The sequence below is a fragment of the Parasteatoda tepidariorum genome, chromosome 3, assembly GCF_043381705.1.
Source record: "Parasteatoda tepidariorum isolate YZ-2023 chromosome 3, CAS_Ptep_4.0, whole genome shotgun sequence".
NCBI classification, from domain to species: domain Eukaryota; kingdom Metazoa; phylum Arthropoda; class Arachnida; order Araneae; family Theridiidae; genus Parasteatoda; species Parasteatoda tepidariorum.
This window is the reverse complement of record NC_092206.1, coordinates 69,460,603-69,475,424: the sequence shown is the minus strand read 5'-3', so window position 1 is coordinate 69,475,424 and position 14,822 is coordinate 69,460,603. Positions and strand designations below refer to the sequence as shown.

Here is a 14,822-nt window from a genome sequence, read left to right as displayed (position 1 = left end):
ATATATATATATATGTTACACATCATTTCGGAAAAAAATATCCGGTTCTTAAACTATACTGTTGAAAAGGTTTCTTTCATATGGTAATGTTTGACCATAAATTCTGGTTTTTAAAGTTATAGTTCTTATTTTATTGCCAGACAGTTAGTAAGAAATACAAAATCGAAAAGTAAATTTACCCGAGAAAGAGTTTTTATATCAGGCTCTAAAATATCATCATAAATTTATCAAATTTTGCTACATGTCCCAAATTTTATCACAAGTTTTATAATGAAAAAAATTATATTGTTAATTTTAACAAAATCATAGCAAAATACTTGCATACAATTTACCGAAATTATTGGTGCTCCCATGGAGCAAGAAAACTGTAAATTTCGCATAATTATAATATATTAGATCATCCTTTTTCTGCAATTAATGTATTATTGCTCCCAAGCTAGTCCATTAATATATTTTTGCTCATAAAATGTACTGAATTAATTTTAAAACAGTTTTCATTGACATGAAATATTTTTAGAATTATTATATTGACGTGTGTGTGAGTGGCCGTAAGGTGAAATTCATCACCTTGGCGAAGTAGAGCTTCTGAGTTATATCCTCCCACATGGAGGAAAATGTAAACACATAGGTATATATATATATGTTATTCTGTTTAGATCTTTTTTTATTATTTGAGGGCCTTCTAAAAGCTTCCATTATCTCATTTTATGTTCATTTTTTAATTGTATCTATGTTCATGCGTTTTTTGCAGTTATTTTGTTCCATGCATGTATGACATGTCATTAGTCACCTCGATCCTTTTACTTTCTAGGTGAGATTGTTATGGTTTTAATTTGGTAAGTTGTTGTTATTTTTGCAAGTTGAGTTATCCTGAGATTAAGTAACTGCATAACTCCGGGTCAAATTACTCGATTTAATCTGTCTGGTGCTATAACCTACCCAAAGTAGCAAAATTATTTTCAATAATGAATCTAAACAAGGAATCACGTGTTCACCTATTAGTACGGTCACCATAAAATAAAATTGTTATAAATGTCAGATGAGGTAATAAAGTGTTAAATAATGCTTAATATTAATTCGACATTGACAAACATATAATTCGAACAAATACATAAAAGGAATATATTTTATGGCCCAAATTCTAGGAAATATTACTCATATTAAAACATATTAAGTGATAATATGTGAAAGCACGCTGCAGAATGTTCTTTGATGAAACTTTTGTTAAAATGTTGTCAAGATATTAAATTGCAATTTTCTTTAAATCCAAGAGCTTTATTTTATAATTTCAATGCATGTTTCATGAAGCTTTTAATAATTATAACGGTATTAAAATGATAATAAGCTACAATAAAATGGAAATTTAGATCCTGCAATTGTAATAAAATTCTGATATAGAACTGAAATTTAAGCATTATGCTTTGGATATTATACTACTACACTGGCGGACAAAATTAAGAGATGGAAGACATTTTCCCAAATATCTCACAAAATACTGAATATAAATAAATGAAATTTGGTATGGATATAGCCTATTCTATGATAATAAAGTATGCAAAACAAAAATGAAAGACAAGACCTATTGCCAATAAATCCAATGTAGTCTGAACTTAAGGATAAACGATGACAATAAAAGTGAGACTTGTACAGTGTGTGTTGCCTCTAGTATGGTGTATGGTCACCCCTGACAGACAGACAGCATGCACAACGAGTATGCATGCTGTTAATAAGGGAGTTAAGGAGGACTTCTGGAAGACCCTCCCATTCTTCCACCAGAGCAATTTTTAACTCCAGAATGGTTCTGTGGGGAGGTTGACGCAGCGCAATAGCTCTCCCAAGAGCATCCCAAGCATGTTCAATTGGATTTGGCTGGCCAATCTATTCTTTGAATATCCTCGCTTTCCAGATACTCATCAACTATGAGAGCCCTGTGTGGTCGCGCATTGACGTCCATAAAAATGAACTCAGGGCCAACAGCGTCCATGAAAAGACGCGCATAGTACCTCATGCCTGTACCTCTGAGCATTCACGGAACCATTGTCAAACACATGGAGTGGTGTGTGGGTATCTTGCATGATCCCTGCCCAAATCATGAATGTGCGAAAATGCTTTCCATCTCTTAATTTTGTCCACCAGTGTATATTACTACTTGTTAAACTACTTCTGAAACAAAAACAATACTGTCTAAACATTACTGCAGTAAAGTTCTTAACTTCTTTTTTTTATAAAAAAATATCTTTATTATTTTTTTTTGTTTAATCAAAAGATAAGAAAACAAGTATTCAAGCAAATATTTTCATTTTATATATATTTCGAATTTTGAAAAGTACTATTCATGGCTCTCTTATAATAATGTATTAACAAAAAAATACTTTTGCTAATATCTACAAAAGTGAACATAATAGTTATAACACAGAAGTTATAAATCAAGAAATGCTCAACATGACATGATCAGCAGTTTAATGTTTAATATTTTATACGATGATACTGTAATTTAAGATACTCTGAATATAATTTTATAAGGTAAAAATAACTATGATTATTTATTTAAACGAAATGGTTTGGTTGAAAGATTTTTTATGCTTGATTAGTTATAAATATTTTGCTGCTCTTAAATTCTGTGGTTAATAAACTGCTTTTTATTTAGATTATTTTTATTCATAAACACATGAGTTATAATCTACAATACTACAACAATATGTAGAGTTAATGATTTTACGAATCTTTATTTAATTCTCAAATTTCCGTTACCTAATTTTATTTTTCGTCTGAATTCGGAATTCTAAGAATCTATGTAGCACAATTTAGTTTTTTTTCTCTCTTTTTTATTAAGGAAAATTATCTTCCTGACCTAGAATTGTGATATTTTATTTTATTGTTGCATTAAGGTGATTACATAGTTTATGCACATAATTACTTTTATTATAGTAATATTTCTATAAATGTAGAATGTATAGAAACAAGCACAAAACTTAAAAAGTATACTTTCTAAGAAAGTTATGCACCATGAAAGATTTTTTTGCTTTCTAATTTACTGTTTTTCTAATTTTCTGATTTTCGCATTTGCCTTATTTTTTGACAAACGTCAGCACTCTCTAACTCTCGTTCTGGGCAACATTTCATTAATACAAAATTTCACGATGATATGATATAGGGTGAACTGTTTTCTTTTCCTACGTTTCCTTAAAGTCAAATTTAAAAAGAAAGTGCTAGTTTGTTGAGTTTACGTAAACTACGTATCACGAGGTAGGGTGCAAACTATTCTTTAAAATATGAGATGTTTAGCTCAAGCTAGTCCTTTAAATGAAACTTTATTTGTTTCTCGTGATTTTTTAAATCGCGGGTCTAATTTCGCTTAATATTCTATAGCTGGCAAATTTACCTTTAACTAGATTTATTTCACGTAACAAGACATGTTATGTCCCTACCTGGAAAAAATTCCATCTTAAAAATACGATAAAAAGTACTTGCCTCCTGATTCTTAAAATCTACTTCACAATAAAATGCTATATCATAAATTTAATGACATCATTTCAGTGATTTTACAGTAAATATTATTGCTTAAAAATTAATGTATATCAGAATTTTTTCCCATAAAACTACACGGTAAAAATAAATTTTACGCTTAAAAAAACTGGTACCTTGAGTGCCAGTCCCTTCAATCGTTATTTGATTCGGAATTTTTTTACAGTGTAGGATTACTTTCATATAAAATTTGTATACGTGCTAATATTGTTTGTGTTATATCGTGTTATAATAAATGAGACGATGGAAATTAAAATACCTCAAAAATTTATCATATCACGATCATGTCATTTATAGCGTGATTCAACGATCATGTTATTTATTACAATGTTGCATGTATGTGTAAGTGTTAGAGCCTATTAAGTGTTTTTCAAAGATTCTTAACTTGTTAATTACTCACTATATTTTGTCAGACAGCACTGAAAATTTTTTTTGTCAAATCTTCCACAATATGGTGAAATTTGCATCGTTTCTGGCTCTATGGGGCACGCCAAAAAGTTTGATAATTTTTATTGAATGGCTTTGGTATTGAATTTGGTATTCTTAACAGTAAAATATGGTTTAATTATTTGGTAAATGTGGAAACATTTGCAAATTTTATAATGAAACCTTAAAAATATTATTTTTCCATTGTATAATCAACTATATATTTTATTTGTCATGAGGGAACTGCGTGGTATTTTTTTTATTATTCAAAACGAAACTTTATACCATTTTATGGGGATAAACGCCAATTTCAAATAATTTATGATGCCCTCTAAAACGCAGTTGGTTTTTCCATCTCGTTTGATAACTTCAGAATACAAGACCAATACTGCTCAAATCACTTTCCGATACAGTAAAAGCACTTGTCTCGACTAGTAGAACATTTAAAAATTCTCAAAAATAACTCCAAGCACTTACGGCAAGTATCGCTTTATATCAATTTGCAATAGCTTAATATTTAGTGCACCGTATTAAATTGTTTTAATTTAACAAAAAGTGAAAAATAACAGGATTGGTGCAAAGCCATTGAGCGTGATTTCAAAAAGCAAAATCGTGAGCTGTATGAAACTTTATTTATTTATTATTTTTTTTATTTTTACTTTGTGTTATTTTAATTTAATAAGATTGTTTTGCTTTTGATTTTGTATCTCCGAAGGAATCATTCATTATGCTGACTAAAAATGTTTATGAAATGCATTTTAGGGTTACTCCCTTTTTTTATTCTTTGAAATAAAAGGATTTCAAGAAATTTTTTTCATTTAACGACCTATTTCGTTTCATTCTGCCTTAACTTCTCCCTCTAATACATATGTACTTTAGTTTTTTGCTATATTGAAACCGAACTTTTAAAGTTAAAAATAATTAATTTTATTTTTGTGTAGTAGGGAGGGGGATAACGTTAAGAAGAGTTAAAATATAAAAAACTGAAGATGGTTTAAAATCGCTTGCATCTGTTCTAATAATAATTGAATAAAATATTTGAGAACTGACTAATAAAAAATGGGAGAGAAATTTTTTGAGAAAATTATTAAAAATTTTTTCCCCCTAAACTTTAATTTAAAATCTTATACATTTCAATTTCTTCTATCTGCGATCAAACTAACTAGGGATTTTTTTGACGATTCACTCTCAGAGTATGTTATTATTAAAAATAAACCAACATCAATAAAAAATGAAATTTCCTCAAAAGTTATTGAAAAAAAGTACAATTTGACAAAAGCACAATTTGACAAAAGTACAATTTGACAAAAGTACAATTGAAAAAAAGTACAATCAATACTTTCAGTTTTTTTTTTTTTTTTTTGCATTTATCAATTTATATTATTTTGTCAAAGGCACCTGCAGAAATTTTTTCAGAAGGAGGAGGAGGAGGAGGGAAATCTAATAAAAAAAAAGAAGAAAAATTTCTAAAAATATGTCTCTTGTCCACATTATATCAAAAATTTAACACAATTTTGTCTAAAATAAGATTAAAATAAAAGTTCTTTGAAAACAGCATCACTTCACCCTATGACAAATTTTAGTTCGGCTAATTTAGTTTACCCAGGATTTGAATTCTGACGTCGAAAGCAATTCCTGCCTCTTTCTGAGTCACGTGAGTTTCGTTTTAAGCTAATTTTAAGTTATGATTTTAAAAATTTCTGGTCAATTATAAACATCCCGAATTGATTTTCAACAGTTTTAAGTTACAGACTATTCAAAATAATCAAAATTACGCAATATCCCTACACATGCAGGTTCTTCATTCACTATAGTCATTTAGAAAATGTTAATAACATTACACTTTATGAAAGCAGTATTTTAGTTAAGTAAGTACCAAGAAGTGTATAATGCAGATATATTTAGCTTTAATAAAATTAATGGTCCAAGTTTGTTGAATAACATAACCCTTTCTACGCATATCTCACCCTTAATAAATATGCCGGCTACCATGGATATTTCGAAAGGATATTCGTAATTTTACTCCCCGAGCAGAAAATTCTAACAGAGAATTTAACCCCTGGAGGCTGAAAGATAGTAGTATCTTTCCGTGAATTACCTGAACAGAGAATATATGCGAGTATAATACATAATATACTGCTCTAAACATTTCTTCTTAGAAATTTACTTCGCATTTAAAGTTCAAACTATTTCCCATTACTTACAAAGTGTCTTACTGTTTCGGTGGGAAAACTTTTAGCGAATGAATATAATGTACTGTATTTAGACGTATTTTAAAACTTGTAATATTTATCTTAAAATATTGATTCTCTGCCTGTTTACATAACTTCTATATTTTGAAATATATTTAGAGGCCGTCATTTCTCCAGTGTTACAAGCATTGTGCATTTTATTAAATTCAAAAATAATTTGCTAAATAATGAAAAAGTAATATTTTATAAGTTAAAACTATTGTTTTACAGAGCTTAATAAATAAATTTTACAACCATGTGACATAGAATCTGAACATTTTCTTCTTAATTTTTTAAAAGTTATGCTTACAGATTCATCTACACGGAGAAAAAAGTCTGGAAAATTACCGCACTGCATAGTAAGCTTTTTTTTTTTTTTTTTTTCCAGGTGAAAAGGAGAAATCATAATTCTGGTTAAAAAAAACAAAATATACGGTATTTAAATCATTCATTTAATATTATTTTCGTTCATATGGTATCGGCTTGTCGGAAATACTGGTTTTAGTTTTTACAACCACACGTTTAATAAACAATAAAAAACTGAAAAGTTAATTTAATGGAATAAATGGTTTTTATCCCATGTTTTCAGCATTCATAATGAAATTTCCATGTTTTATCATACATCAAAAAAAGATATATTTTATTTTTAATTTTACCATGGAGATTCGGTGAAAATTACTGAGCCTTTTGGTGCTTTTGGTAAAAGCCTGAATCACGGTAAATGTTACCATATTCTGGTAAATGTGATAATATATTCTCATTTGCGTCGAAAATAATTAAAACAGAAAAATAAAATTTAAAAAAAAATAACATTTTCCATTTTTTTCTTAATTTACGTACTGTTTATTATTAATATCAATAACAGTTTTAACTAAGTTGACTTACATCCCAATTCAATAAGACAATGACTTTTAATAAAACTTTGACAGTTCCAGATATTAAACTAAAAGTGTAAAGATTTTTCAAGAAGGTAGAGTTATAAAGTGGAATTCAGTTGGCTCAGAAGCTAAATATTCTATCAAATATAATCTATGCTTTGTAAAAATTTTCTGCAACAGGATGCAACTTCTTTACAGTTATTCTGTAATTGGAATGTGAACTGAGCAAGCAAGTGCATACGTTCTGCTGTGTGCAAGCAAATCAGCATTAAAACTTTTTAACATATTCTTTGTATGCAACATACTCAAGTTTTGTAGATTGATAACTAACACCCGGAATATTTCTATATGCACAGTCATCATCAATATATAAGCAAGCCACTTGTTCTGAATCAAAATTTTGAGCACCTTCCATAAAGTTAAATGTTGTTTTTCAACACTTCGGCTTATTTGGTCGCATTATGTTAAGTTTGAGCATGGCATAAAACCATTTACTCGGTTAAATTTGCCTCTTACTTTCGCATTAATAAGTGTGTGATATTAAAACTATAATTTTGAAATCAGAACTTTCAGTAAACCTTTATCATATGGACTGAAAATTACAGAATGAATGGTTTAAATATCGAATATTATGTATTTTGATTTTTAACAGTGACATTTTAACAGTATTATTACCTTACAGTACCGTAATTTCGCAAATTTTCTTCCACTGTGTGTTTGTTTCTTTTGGGTTCATAGGGACTAGAGAAGAGATTAACATATGGATAACAGTGTGGTCAGAACGGAACGAGGAATGTATGCGGGCGTTGGTACCGCTGTGAGCAAATTTTCTGTGGCATGTTCTAGCTCTGCAAACTCTCTACACGCTCATTACTTGAGAACTTTTTCAATATTCTGTAAAAACTTTTTAAATAATTTTTTTTTAAAAAAAATGACCTTTTATTTTAGCAGACCTGTGTGATATTCATGATTATTTGCAAGACTCTTAGATACAAAGAAAGTGATTTATTACATTTAAATTCATTGCCAAATTACCTAAATTGAAATATTTATTTCAAAACATATGTAAAATATTAAAGTTTGAAAATAATGGTATTTAAGGAAAATATATATATATATATATATATATATATATTGNCATCTCCCCAACTAATATCCGAAGATCACCAAGTATATATATATATATATAAAATTCGTAATCGAAAATAATTGCCTGTGATGAAACAAATGTTAAATCAAAAATCTTTTGTTATGTCTCAATTTCAGTTTTATTTTAAGTAAGGAAAATATTTTCAAGTTTCTGTTTCATACCTGTTATATGAAGCAGGAACTTGAAAATATTTAAAAAGAAATGTTTACAACTCAATAATAACAACACAAGATTGAATAGAAAAATATTTTTTAACCAACTGGTGAGGAAAAAAGAATTATTAATAAGTGTGACACCACCGTCTAAGAGAATAATTCTGTAATACCTGTTGTATTATTGAGTTGTAAACATTACTTTTTAAATTTTGGAAACTTTTCACTGTTTTGCAAAAACATTTTAAGTTACAATTTTAAAAAAAATGGTCTCTTATTTTAGCAAATCTGAATAATATTCATGATTATTTACAAAACACTTAAATGCAAGAAAATTAGTTATTAAATTTAAATTGACTGCACGCAAATTGCCAAAATTAAAATACTTTTCCAAAACTTATCTAAATTATTAAAGTTTGAAAATAATGGTATTTAAGAAAGTATACATTGTATATTATATACAATTCAGAATAGAAAATTATTCTCTGTGACGAAACAAATGTTGCATCAAAAATCTCTTTTGTTGTGTCTTACCTGTCACAATTTCAGTTTTATTTTAAATGTGGAGTATATTTTCGAGTTTCTGTTTCATGCAACAGATATTACAGAAATATTCTCTTAGACAGATGTGACACGTTTATTATCTTTCTTTTTTCCCCACCAGTTGTTCCAAAAATATTTTTCCATTCAATCTTGTGTTGTTACATTATTTGTTTAATGAAATTCTGAAAGGAAACAAGATTATGCCAAAAAAATATCGAAATAAGAGGAGAAAAACATATTTTTGAATTGGGTGTGCTGTTTTAAATTTTCGACAGTGAATGATTACTTATTGACAAAGAATTATTTGCAATTTTGCTGTTACAAGGAAGTTTGTACTATTTTTTTTTCTATTTTGATGTCTAATTTTATTTTTCTTTATTTTATTTTTGTATGTAGATTTATTAAGTAAAATCGTTTTTTTTTACAAAACAAAAGGGGTTTTTCTTGTTATGTGAATTGCACTAAAATCATAGAGTAAGGAAATTCACTCATTTACAACATTTAACCTGTTTACAACATTTTTCTAAGACTAATGAAACTTGAATCTAGAGGAATTAATTTCAAGCAATAATAAGATCAATATGACGGAGGTTTTGTTTCTCCGTCAGTTGCCGCCAATAGTCGTATAGTAGAATTCATGATTGTTCATTTAGGACATTAATTAATGAATTAAATAATTAAGTTTCCAGGAAATATTGTTCAAATCGTTGAATGTAAATTTAGATTTTATTAAGCATAATTGGTGATTTAGACAATGGCCATTTCTTCATCAAAAAATAAGAAATCCCTTAAAGGGATGAAATCAGAATACTCTCTATTGAGAGATCATACAGCCAGAATATCATTTCTGACGGTTAGAAAATTGAGATTGGGGAGGCCCCAAAGGGCTCCCAGCCTCCACAAATTTGAAATTAAAAGTGAATATAATTATTCCCAACGGACGTAGAAAGTATGGGTAGGAGATCCATAATTTGGCGATTTATCATAATATATCATAGCCAAAACAAAGCCAACTAGCATATCAACAAGGGTTTAAAAGAACACTTTGGCGATCACGAGTCGCCAGCAAATTTATGAGAATTATTACAACCATGCAACCGAAACATTTAGCCGTTGGAAATTTAGAATAAAAAGTTATAAATAGACTTTTGTTTTCGATTAGAGGCGACAGTGAATTTATAAGTCTTTATTAGTAATGGAATAAAAAAAAGTTTCCGTTACATTGATCTAGAAGAGAAGAAATAAATATTTATGTTCGTTTAAAAAGATTAAGTTTTTGATTTATTTTAAATGCAATTCTTCTATTAATAAAAATAAGCTTAAGTAATGAAAGATATTTTAAAAGCATAGAAAATAAATATGTAATTCCAATTGTGGCATCACAATCAATAACATCATTTTTTTAAAGATTTTTTTTTTAATGGCGGGCACTTGGAGCTATTGTCCATTGGCCACAAAAAGTGCCAGAACTGCTAATTCTCTTTTCGTTACCCAGTGGGCACCTGCGGCGAAGCCACGGCGGTGGAACAGCGTCGCCCACGTCACACTACCACAACCCGTTTATAGGGCGGGTCACATTCACACACAAAGGAGAAAGGACATAGAACACAGATAAAGGGAAAGAAACATCCATGCCTTGCCCGGGATTCGAACCCAGAACCTTTCTGATGCAAGGACAGTTCCCTGCCCCCTACACAGACTGGTCGGCTTTTTTTAAAGATTATAACGCACTTAAAAATTTTTACATATCCGAGAAACTGCACTGAAAAGAAAGTATTGTCCAAACTACCAAAATACCAATGATAAAATTTACAGTGCTTCTGGCGTTATGTAAAACACCTACTAGCTGCAATCTACTCAATCTACAATCAATTATCTTTCTGATTTTTTAATTGCCATTTTAAAATTTTCAATTGTTAATTAATTTTTAATAAATAGGAGAGATTGAGTATTGTTCTTCCATAATAAATTCAAATAGCCTGTCTCTAGCATGCTTTAAAATATTATGCTACTGGAACAATAAGTTTACGTTTTGAAAGAATAATAATTTTAATTTAAAAAATCGATTATCTAAAGCATTGTATAAGCTTATTGCACTGTTTACAGCATTGGGTGATATTATTATACAATAGTTATTTCTGATTTTGTTTGAAATACCTTCTTTTACCTCACAAGAGTTTATTTTAAAAAATGATAATTATTCTCGTGATTTAAAAAGAGATTTATTTAGAATTTTTTCAAATTTTTATATTAATGTATCGTTATGGTTTTGAAAAATTAAAAACCTAATGAACAATATGTCTTTTTTATATTTTTCAATTAATAAGAAAAATTAGATAGCGAACTAAATATGCACAGCCTTCTTTCATCATTAATAATAACTATATAAATTAGAATTTCTAATTAATTTTTGAATGATATGCTTACTTAAATATATATTTTTTAAGGATTTCCATGTATACTGTATGGAGCGAAAAATTCCGATATACCACACTTTCTACATTAAAAATTATCGTAATATTTTTTGAATCACTCTAATAAATAAATATTATTATAACAATTACAGTAAAAATGGATGACGCAAATAAAGTGCTAGTAATTTTTATATAAATGCATTTAATTATACATTACAGTATATTTAATTATTAATTACAGTATATTTAATTATTAATCACAGTATATTTAATTCAATTATATTCAAATATATTATCCAATTAATTTTAAAAATAAAAAGAATATACCTGATTGCGAAAAATAACCTATAATATCTCACTCAAAATTAAATAAAAAACATTTTGACCAAACACATTATTAGTATCTTAAAATGCATTAAAAGGGATTTTTTTTTTAATTTTGTAAATCAAATTAAAAGTACTTTTCTTTAAAATTAGAATTGTGATTAAGGAAAACTAATACTCAAATTATATAAATTGAAAACAAAAAAAGAAATTAATTAATTGTTTTATAAAATAAATTCTAATTTGTATGTTGTCAGACTATCATTGACGTTTATGAAAGAAATCGAACAGTACAAAAATACATCATAATTAGCGTTATAAAAAGCTTAGTAAATAAGTTAAATTAGTTTAAGTAAGATATGTATTTAAATATTTATAGCTAGAAAACATAAATTTTTAATTCAAATTCAAATGTTTATTAAAAAAAATTTAAAAACAATATTTTGACTGAATCTCCTTCAATCTATTACAAGGTAAATACATTAATTATGAATCGTATTAAAATGTAGGTTACTATAAAATATATATAGTTTAGTTTCTCTATGTATTTATCACTTTGGCTGTATACACAAATACTATACAGCATAACATGACAAAATAAAAAAAAACATAATAACATTAGCTTCTTTTGAAAAGTCATTCTGTAAAAATGTAATTTTAATATATTTTTTAGAATATTTTTTCTTAATTATATAGTGAACAAAGACTATTTAGTATAATTAACATTAAAGAAACTTATCCTTTCATTTCAATGAGAATAAAAATTCATAATATTTGTTCCTTCAAGTTAAAAATAAATAAATTGGAATTTGCTACTCACATAGTTCACATTGTCTGTTTACTGTAATTTGAGACAGATAAAGTCAGTCTTACCGTTATAATTAAATCAGAAATGAAAAAAAAAATATATTCGTTAAAATTTAACTAATCTACATTGATGTTAGATAATGTGCTGTACAGCAAAATATGCAGATCTTTAATAGAATTAAGGATAAAAGATGCAAAGAGTAAAAATTTAGAAAGTTTAAAGAACAGATACAATCTTCACAAAATTGCTAAAAAAAAGTTTTTTTTAGAAAGTATTTCAAAACTATCGAAAATAAAATTTAAGTATAGTGATATATTTCCTAAAAATATTTACAAGAAGTAAGTGGCAAGAAGTAAGATTTACACAAGTAAAAGAAATATAAATATTATAAAAAATATATTGCTTGAAAAAAGTATGTATTTTATGCTTTCTTGTGTTTCTGTATTTTGCGTAGAAGCCAAGAACTATTATTATTATACTTATATCCAAAAGTACTCATATAGAAAAACATGAATCCTTATTTTGTTTCAAAATCTCNAAAAATTACTTCTTCTTTTTCAGCAAAAAATAAATTCCATAAAATCTTACTGTTGCAGAATTTTAAAAACACAATTATAATTGATTGATGTCGGAAGAGGATATATATATATATATACACAGTGGTGGACACTTTTTGAAAGTTTCATGTTTTTTCAACTTTGTGTGCTTGTAAAATAGATTAATTTTCACTTAAATACAAACGCTTACAAATCAAATTGAAGGTAATTTAATGTAGAATTTAATAAAAAATATAGTATTACAATATCTATATTACAAAAAAAGTCATGCAACTAATAGTAAGATCTATCTTAGATTTGTATTTTTTTAAAGTGATACTTACGCAATTAATACTTAGTAGGATAACCCTTATTTTTTAAGACAGCTTCACAGCGTCTTTTCATCGAGTGAACGAGTGTTTGGAGTTCAGCTTTCGTAACCACATGGTGCCAAGAATCAATTATATCTTCAATAAGTTGTCTTTTATTGGATGGACGTTTTTTTCGTACAAGAATTTTCAAACGTCGCCACAAAGTTTCAACTGGATTGAGATCAGGGCTGTTTCCTGGTCATGGTAATATATCTATGCCTTCATTTTGAAACCATGCTTTGCATACTTTTGCTGTGTGGCATGGCGCTGAATCCTGCTGAAAAATAAATAGTGCGTTGTTTGGGAAGACATCCTTGATAGAAGGTATCAATTTTGGTTTCAGGACAGTTTCGATGTATTATTTGGCATTCAGGATGCCATCAATCACTTGAATTCGGCCCACACCATCTGCAGACATACATGCCCAAATCTTGACATTTGTTGAGTTTTTTGCAGGATGAAGTGCGTCATCTACTCTACGTCTCACGTATTTTCTACCATCACTACCAAAGAGCGATATTTTACTCTCATCGCTCCAGATTACTTGCTTCCATTGATTTTCTGACCATTTAATGTGTTCTTTTGCCCACTTAACTCGTTTTTCACGTTACTTTTGATTTAAATATGGTTTTTTCCTTGGAATACTAGCTTGTAGTCCAAATCCTGATAACCTTCATCTTATTGTTCTTGAACTTACTGCAATACCGGCTGCATTCATTTCACATCTAATAGCATCTGATGAAATTTTTCTTTCTTGTAGGCATAGCCGTATAATTTTTCTATCGGCAGTAGCACTTGTGCATTTTTTCCGGCCTGATTTGGCTTTATTTTCCACTGATTTCGTTTTCTCATAACGTAAATGGAACTTTTGTTCACCAGAACTTCCCCAACAACGCACCATTTATTTTTCAGCAGGATCCAGCCCCATGCCACACAGCAAAAGTATGCAAAGCATGGTTTCAAAATAAAGGCATGGATATATTACCATGGCCAGGAAACAGACATGATCTCAATCCAATTGAAAATTTGTGGCGACGTTTGAAAATTCTTGTACGAAAAAAGCATCCATCCAATAAAAGATAACTTATTGAAGCTATAATTGATTCTTGGCACCATGTGGTTACGAAAGATAAACTCCAAACACTCGTTCACTCGATGAAAAGACGCTGTGAAGCTGTCTGAAAAATAAAGGTTATCCCACTAAGTATTGATTGTGTAAGTATCACTTTAAAAAATTGCAAATCTAAGATAGATCTTAATATTAGTAGCATAGATTTGTTTTAATGTAGATATTGTAATACTGTATTTATTATTAAATTCTGCATTAAATTACCTACAATTTGATATATAAACGTTTGTATTTATGTGAAAATTAATATATTCTACAAGCACACAAAGTTGAAAAACATGAAAGTTTCAAAAAGTGTCCACACTTTTGGCCACCACTGTATATATTAATTTTCA

At 28.3% G+C, this 14,822-nt stretch overlaps 1 long non-coding RNA gene across 6 annotated transcripts in view; it reads left to right on the top strand.

Annotated features, from left to right (window-relative positions):
• Nucleotides 1-8,370: 8,370 nt before the first annotated feature.
• The window catches only part of LOC122269938 (uncharacterized), a 175,249-nt gene continuing 168,797 nt past the window's right edge, over nt 8,371-14,822 (top strand). The window contains exon 1 of one of the 6 annotated variants that reach the window (XR_006225497.2): nt 8,371-9,233. This is a non-coding gene — a long non-coding RNA (uncharacterized lncRNA). The remainder of the gene's footprint in view (nt 9,234-14,822) is intronic. The other 5 variants (XR_011636431.1, XR_011636430.1, XR_011636429.1 and 2 more) reach the window with 5 other exon arrangements.